Source organism: Schistosoma haematobium, chromosome ZW, assembly GCF_000699445.3.
Source record: "Schistosoma haematobium chromosome ZW, whole genome shotgun sequence".
Lineage (NCBI taxonomy): Eukaryota > Metazoa > Platyhelminthes > Trematoda > Strigeidida > Schistosomatidae > Schistosoma > Schistosoma haematobium.
Window position 1 is genome coordinate 54,701,218 of NC_067195.1, and position 8,940 is coordinate 54,710,157.

Genomic DNA, 8,940 nt, shown 5'->3' on the forward strand with positions numbered 1-8,940 from the left:
AAGACAAAATCTAAAAGAGAAGAGTTTCTTAAGTCATATCTTGTGCGGTTTCCAATATGTTGGAGTAAACCTAATCCAATCGAGGTTTCTAACAGTTTGCAATCGATCGACGTTATCGATGACCCTACTTCTAAGTTAACCCAGTTTATATACGGTGCATTGAAGTCGCCTACTACAAGGCTTTTCCCTTGTTACACCAGGACTTCAGTTTACTGAGGAGAAAATCACATGCTACATATTCTGAACTGAGATATACTACAACTATTTAAATATCTTGCCGTCTACATTTCAGCTTACATTGCACCAGTTTACATGTCCCTGAAACATGTGCCACTGTCTCAGCCAGTCTTTTGGTTAGGATACTTTTCGTGTACAAGATAACACCGCCTTCCCCACGGTTTAATCTATCAGCCCTACTGGTTAAAAAACCAGTCAACTGAATTTCATTATCTAATACTTCTGACGCTAACCAAGTTTCCGAGACAGAGATAGCATCAGGTTTTTCTTTGTTCACCACTGACTTGAGCTCCGCCATTTTATTTGGTAGGCTGCGAGCATTTGTGTAGCATACCTTTAAGACTCCGCCTGGAGTCCCTCCGGGGGCTACTGCCGGTCCCAAGCCCGGATAAAGGAGGAGGGTTGGGCATGGGGTTAGCGTCCACATCCCGTAGAAAACTAACTCGCTAAAAAAACGCTAACCAGAAAAAATTATTCAAACCTTTTAAACTCTGCCCTGGGAGTCAGAAGATCTTCATTTAGAAGAATTATGACGCCTCATGATGAAAGCCGAATCCCTTCGGAAGTTACGAGGCCGATGCCCCTTCTGACAACCAGAGCGACCATTTATTTAGGTACATGGAATGTTCGTACAATGTGGGACACCGGAAGAGCCTTCCAGATTGCTGCAGAAATGAAAAGATACAACCTAGAGGTGCTTGGGATCAGTGAAACACATTGGACACAAGTTGGACAACAACAACTAACTACAGGAGAGCTCCTGTTATACTCCGGCCATGAAGAAGAAAATGCACCACATACACAAGGAGTTGCATTGATGCTGTCCAAACAAGCGCAAAATGCGCTTATAGGATGGGAATCTCATGGACCAAGGATCATCAAAGCCTCGTTTAAAACAAAGAAAGAGGGCATTTCAATGAACATCATCCAATGCTATGCGCCTACCAACGACTACAATGAAGACGCTAAAGATCAATTCTACAATAGGCTGCAGTCAATAGTCGAGAAGTGCCCAACAAAGGACCTGACCATTCTGATGGGAGATTTCAACGCCAAGGTTGGAACGGACAACACTGGATATGAAGACATCATGGGACGACACGGACTGGGAGAAAGGAACGAAAATGGTGAGAGATTTGCAAATCTATGTGCCTTCAATAAGCTGGTCATAGGCGGCACCATATTCCCACATAAACGCATACACAAAACCACATGGACTTCACCGGATCACTCTACACAAAACCAAATCGACCATATTTGCATCAACAAAACGTTCAGGAGGACTATAGAGGACGTGAGAACCAAGAGAGGAGCTGATATAGCATCAGATCATCACTTACTGGTCGCCAAGATGAAATTGAAACTCAAGAAGCACTGGACAACGGGGCAGACAGTATCACAAAAGTTCAATACGGCCTTTCTCCAGGATACTAACAAACTCAACAAATTCAAGATAGTTCTCAGCAACAAGTTCCAGGCCTTTCATGATCTACTCAGTGGAGAAGGAACTACTGTGGAAAGCAACTGGAAGGGAATCAAAGAGGCAATCACTTCAACATGTCATGAGGTCCTGGGTCACAAGAAGCACCACCACAAGGAATGGATCACTGTTGATACACTGGATAAGATTCAAGAAAGGAGGAACAAGAAGGCAGCAATCAATACCAGTCGAACAAGAGCAGAAAAAGCCAAGGCACAAGCTGAATACACAGAAGTTAACAAACAAGTGAAGAGGAGCATCAGAACCGACAAACGTAAATATGTGGAAGATTTAGCAACGACGGCGGAAAAGGCTGCAAGAGAAGGAAATATGAGAAAACTGCATGACACGACAAAGAAACTCTCTGGAAATCGCCGCAAACCAGAACGACCAGTGAAAAGCAAGGAAGGCGAGGTAATCACCAACATTGAAGAGCAACAAAACAGGTGGGTAGAACACTTCAAGGAGCTCTTGAATCGACCAGCTCCACTGAACCCACCCAACATCGAAGCAGCACCCACGGACCTCCCAATCAATGTTGGTCCACCAACAATTGAAGAAATCAGCATGGCCATCAGACAAATCAAGAGTGGCAAAGCAGCAGGACCGGACAAGTGTGATAACTACAGGGGCATCACTCTTCTCTCAATACCGGGAAAAGTCTTCAACAGGGTATTGTTAAACAGGATGAAGGACTGCGTAGACGCCCAACTTCGTGACCAACAGGCAGGATTCCGTAAGGATAGATCGTGTACAGACCAAATCGCAACTCTACGGATCATTGTGGAACAATCAATTGAATGGAATTCATCACTCTACATCAACTTCATTGACTACGAAAAGGCATTTGATAGCGTGGACAGAACAACACTATGGAAACTTCTTCGACACTACGGCGTGCCTCAGAAGATAGTCAATATCATACAGAACTGATATGATGGATTACACTGCAAAATCGTACATGGAGGACAGTTGACAAAGTCGTTCAAAGTGAAGACCGGTGTTAGGCAAGGTTGCTTACTCTCACCCTTTCTCTTTCTCCTGGTGATCGACTGGATCATGAAGACGTCAACGTCTGAAGGAAAGCGCGAGATACAATGGACATCTAAGATGCAGTTGGATGATCTAGACTTCGCAGACGATCTGGCCCTTCTATCCCAAACGCAACAACAGATGCAGGAGAAGACGAACAGTGTGGCAGCAGCCTCAGCAGCAATAGGTCTCAATATACACAAAGGGGAGAGCAGGATTCTCCGATACAACACAGAATGTACCAATCCAATCACAATTGACGGAGAAGATTTGGAAGATGTAGAAGCCTTTACATATTTGGGCAGCACCATTGATAAACACGATGGATCTGATGCAGATGTGAAGGCGCGGATCGGCAAAGCAAGAGCAGCATATTTACAACTGAGGAACATCTGGAACTCAAAGCAACTGTCAACCAACACCAAGGTCAGAATTTTCAATACAAATGTCAAGACAGTTCTACTGTATGGGGCAGAAACCTGGAGAACTACGAAAGCCATCATCCAGAAAATACAAGTGTTTATTAACAATTGTCTACGCAAAATACTTCAGATCCATTGGCCGGACACTATTAGCAACAACGTACTGTGGGAGAGAACAAACCAGATCCCAGTGGAGGAAGAAATCAGGAAGAAGCGCTGGAAGTGGATAGGACACACATTGAGGAAAGCACCCAACTGCGTCACAAGACAAGCCCTCACATGGAATCCTCAAGGCCAAAGGAGAAGAGGAAGACCAAAGAACACATTACGCCGAGAAATGGAGATAGACATGAGAAAAATGAACAAGAATTGGATGGAACTAGAAAAGAAGGCCCAGGACAGAGTGAGTTGGAGAATGCTGGTCAGCGGCCTATGCTCCATTGGGAGTAACAGGCGTAAGTAAGTAAGTAAGTAAGTAAGTACCTTTAAGTCTGTGGAGAACTATCCCTTACCACCCAGAGTGGTTTGATGATCGTTTCGCTCCGAAATTTTACAATTTGGAAACACTTAAGAACGAGGTTTCTTTCACAATTTTGGCGGCGCTCGTTTATTTCCACTTCTGCAGCTCATCTCTTAATACGATCAACCAGGCTGAGATCCTCGAGGACGTGTATTCAAGATCCAATCAGTTTACGTGAGTTACCTAGAATCAGGTTCCTTTCTTCAAAAGTGGCAAATGCAACCTTCAAGAGGCCGCTTCTCTGAGTACATTCATAATCCACCTTTTGTCCTATTCTATAAATCTTACAGATGCTAACTCCTGAAACTGTTTCTGGGAGTAGCTTGCTTATTAAGGACTTCATATGACTGAGGTCGTGCTCAAATCTAGCCTTTGGTTACCTATTAGCAGATTCTCTTAACTTATGAAAAAGTACTGACCTCTCAGCGAGGTCCGTCTTAACACGCTGTTGATTTCTTGTTCCTGAAATCGTCTCTTCCTTGCAATCCGGTTCCGAGGTCACATTCTGTTTTTTACTCTTCTTTTCCTGGGGGTGACTGTGAGCCACTCATTTTCCTTATTTTGTCTCTTGATCACATTCTCTACACTGCACAGACTTGGCTCCCCCATAGTTTGTAATACATTGATATGTCAATCCGGAACTGAAACCGTAGATTCACATGGCCCAGTACTGTCTATTGATAGTTTATTATTTTCAGTGTGTTTTCCTCTTTTTCCCCGTGATAAGGTTTACACTCATATGCTTATCTGCTTCCCTAATGGGGTCCACCTATATGGTCTTATTTAAATCTAGAGCTGGGCTCATGACAACGCTCTCAAACTCATCGAAAGCGGAATTCTATTTACAAACTGCTGTCTATTTATCCGAGGGAAGTTTTCTAGCCATGTTCAACGGCTCAATCACCTGTAAAACGGACGAAGACTTTGTAGAACATCATTATTTGCAGCACCGTTTACATGCAGACAGTGTGAGTTTGGTACACTCATTGTGATACCACTTCTTGTAGCTATCATATGGCATCCCATCATCGATAAGGAAAAAACATACAGGTCGGCCACAACGATGTTTCGATTGCGCCATAAATTTGTTTCATGTTTATGTACAACCAGATGGGCCTGACAACAATATAAGCATCCGATTTCATTGGTTACAAAAAAGACCTTAACATCTATGGATACAAATAGTACGCAAAGATATACTCAACGATGAAGAATAAATACCAGTGCCTTTATTCCTTTTCTGTCTGTACTCGTAAAGGACAGGTGATAAACTTCTCTAAAGAAAAAACAATACTCTTGGGGATCACTTTAAGTGATATAAGTTTTAACTAAAGCAAAAACAGTAGTCTTGATGAGTAATTTAACGATCAATACCATGAAATATACTCAGAAGTGAAAAACCACTGTCCTTTTTTAATAGTGCGCGTCCATCTGACTGAGTTTCGGATTAATGAAGAGTTACAGATAATAGCGTTTTAAAGCACTGAATATCCATAGCATACTAAAAAATGAATAACACAGGCTTTCTGTCATCACTACACAAAAGTAACGCGCTCTATTCAAAAGGACAGTGGTATTGTTTCTCGTTGAGTTAATTAACTGTTTTGGTCGTAAATTACGCATCAAAACTAATGTTTACACTTTAATTGCATCTACCCCAGTTAAAGTGATATTGTATTGAGTGTTTCGATTTTACTTTTGTGTATTTATTGCATCGAAGCATACTTGGTCGACTTTTACTTGATTTATTTAGTTAAGGTTTGAGAATCCTTTTTACATATCCTATTTTTGTCACCGTTCTAGTTGATTTTCAAGATGGCTAGTTCTGCCCATAAAGGTGGACAACCATATTGCTTATTTCCTGTGGAGGAAAGGATGCAATGTGATGAGTGTAATAAGTGGTTCCATAAGATGTGCACCCGATTAGGCCCCACTGCATATAAAAGGTGCTCAAAGCCCAACTCTCATTGGCTTTGTAGTTTTTGTTGTTCGAGCAAAACATTACTCATCCAGGAAGCCGTTAGCCTCCTGATGTTGGCTAATAAGAAGGTTGATGAGGGCCGTACTGGTAACATTAGTACTGATGGCGAAGATGCGTTAGTGTCGTAAGTGCTGTCACGACGCAGACATCTACCTGTGCAACACGCACTTAAACGTTCTCCCCCGAAACGATCAGTGAGTGACACCTCATTAGACGTCGGTGGCCATATTGCTACAGCTGCGATTAGTGATCCAGATACGACAATTACTTTCCCGAGTTGTTCCAATGTAGACGTTTCGACCGATGGAAAATGGATGACGCGAAAACGCAGAAGAGTAGGAAAGGCAGCTAAAACTGACTGTTTACTTGATAAGTCTTTGGTGGACTCTCAGACCACTCCGCCAAAGTCCCATGGTAAAGCTTCGTATAACATTATTGTGAGTCACTCACTCGACTCCCAGGACTCTGTTACGATAAAAACTAATCGTAAGATACCAGTAGTTAAAATACAGGATCTAACGTCACGGTCGAAAGCTGTGAACACAGTTTCAAAAGAAGCTAAACCCCTCCCTAGTTTAATTATTTGGAATCTAGAGGAGTCGAAAGACAACGACCCTACTAAAAGACATGCACATGACCTGCAGTTAGTGGAGTCTGTGGTAAGAAATGTACTACCTGAAGAGGTTTCAGGGGTACATATTACAAAAGCAATACGACCTGGTAAATGGGTTGGGGGCGAGACCCAACCAAGAAGAATCCTGAAGCTGGTTCTCGAGAGTTTTAAAGAAAGATATATATTATTGAAAAGCGCACTAAAAACTCGTGACTTAAATATCCGTATTCGACCAGATTGGCCGCTTGAGGATCAAATCAAGTGGAAGAATGCTCTTACGGAGTTGGGGACTTGCAAATTAAATGGAGAAAATAACCTTACCATTAAGGGTTTTCGTGTAGTCAGGTCTTGGAAGCCAATGCTTCCGAGGCCTGTATGGGTAGAACGATTGATTGCCAAAACACCTTAAGTGTGTGCTACACGAACGCTCGTAGTCTTAGAAATAAAACGTCCGAGCTAAGTCTGATGGTGGAAGAATTATGTCCCGGTATAATTGTTGTTACAGAAACTTGGTTCACAGTAGATATAGACTGTTCTCCTTTCATTGCAGACTATGTCTGTATTAGAAGTGATAGAGTTTCAAGTCGCAAAGGGGGAGGTATAATATTATGCGTTAGGGATCACTTTCGTATACAATCAACCATATCGGAGGCTCATATCAGTGGCACATGTGAGGTGTATGTTGTAAGATTAAATCTAGAAATGTTTTAGTGACTATAGGCGGAATATACTGTAGTTCGTTTAGTCTTGCTGATGACTTTATCCTAAGACACATCTGTTCTTGGAGTATGGCAGAATGTTGTCTCATCATTGGGGACTTCAACGCACCGCATATCAACTAGATAGAGCTTACAGCTCCAGGTAGTGGTTTCGATAGCGACCTTTTATCTACCGTTATTCAGTGTGCACTTGTACAATGTATCACAAAACCGACACATATTGATTTCAATCATGATCTGTCACTGCTGGACGTCGCCCTCACCCACCACTGTGAGGATGTTTTTGAAATTCAGCACCTTCCCCCACTAGTGAACAGTGATCACGTTGTAATCCACTTTAAGTTTAGGACACATGGTATACAATTCGTATCTGCTCCACACCGTCCCAATATCTGGCGAGCCAATATTCCGGAAATCAGAAACTGTGCTATATTGACTGATTGGTCGGTCGACGCGGATGGATTGATCGAAGATGAATGGAATAAGTTTAAGGCTACATTCGAGTCCGTAACGTCGCCGTTTATCCCATGGTCAGCACGTAAGCTATCACATTGCCCTCCATGGATTAACAAGGAAACCTGGAAGCTGTTAAATCGTAGGAAACATTTCTGGGACTTATTCTTGTCGACAGGTCATGCACCATTTAAGCGTGAGTACCAAAAATTCTGTAATATCTGTAAGAAAACCATAGCCAAATCCCGTACCACTTACGAACGACAGTTATTATATGATAGACGTACTTGTCCGAAGCGATTGTTTTCGTATGTTAAACGGCGAATGAAACGCAGTGATGGTATTCCCACGTTACTGTTACACGAAAATTCAGAATTACCAGCTGAATCAGATCGAGCGAAAGCTGAGACTTTTTCGAACTATATTAGCGAAGTCTTCTCTACGTTTATTGTAACAAATACTTGTCCCACTCACACCGAGATACCAACCATTGAATCTGTACAGGTAACTGAGAAAATTGTTCTTCCATTGATAACTAACCTCAAACCTGGTAAGATACCGGGCCCTGACGGGCTACATCCACGGTTGCTGTCATTTCTTGCGGACATTATTTCAAAACCGCTCGCGACGCTCTTCAACATGTCCCTTTCACTCGCTCAACTCCCTAGAGATTGGAAGGATGCTATAGTCAGTCCTATATTTAAGGACATTCAGAGACAGAGACCGGCCTGTCAGTCTAACTAGCATAGTCGTTAAGTTACTTGAAAAGATAACTCAAGTTAGGTTGCTAAGCCACATAGATTTACACAATCTGTTAGCTCCTGGGCAACACGGATTTCGTAACAAGAGTTCATGCTTGACTAACTTGCTTATCGCGAGGGAGGATTGGAGAGCAGCCCTAGATAACGGTCTGTCTGTCGATGTGATATTCATAGATTTTAGCAAAGCATTCGACAAGGTTTCACACGTAGGTCTTATGCAGAAGCTCACGAGCTTCCGAATAATAGATACTGAACATGAGTGGATAGGAAATTTCTTATGTGACCTCAGACAGAGAGTGAGGGTCAATGGAACGCTATCCGATTGGAAGCCGGTCAAAAGTGGTGTGCCCCAAGGCACCATCTTAGGCCCTCTGCTCTTCCTTCTCTACGCTAATGAGTTGCCGCTGTTGCTTAGGTCGCGACATTATTGCTTGCGGATGGCGTAAAAATCTGCAGAACAATAAAAAAAGCGACTGATCATCTGGATCTTCAAGCTGACTTAGACGATTTAGTTAGATGGGCTCGAGAGTGGGGCTTAGAAATCAATGCTAGGAAGAGTGTGGTAATGCACATCGGGCACGGTAATAGTTACCGTTACACTATTGGGGGTAAACCTCTTCCATGCGTTCAAGAACATAGAGACTTAGGAGTAGTATTAAGTCATGATTTAAAAACAACTACGCATTGCAAAGCAGCCGCTGTCAAAGGTTTTCGTGCGTTAT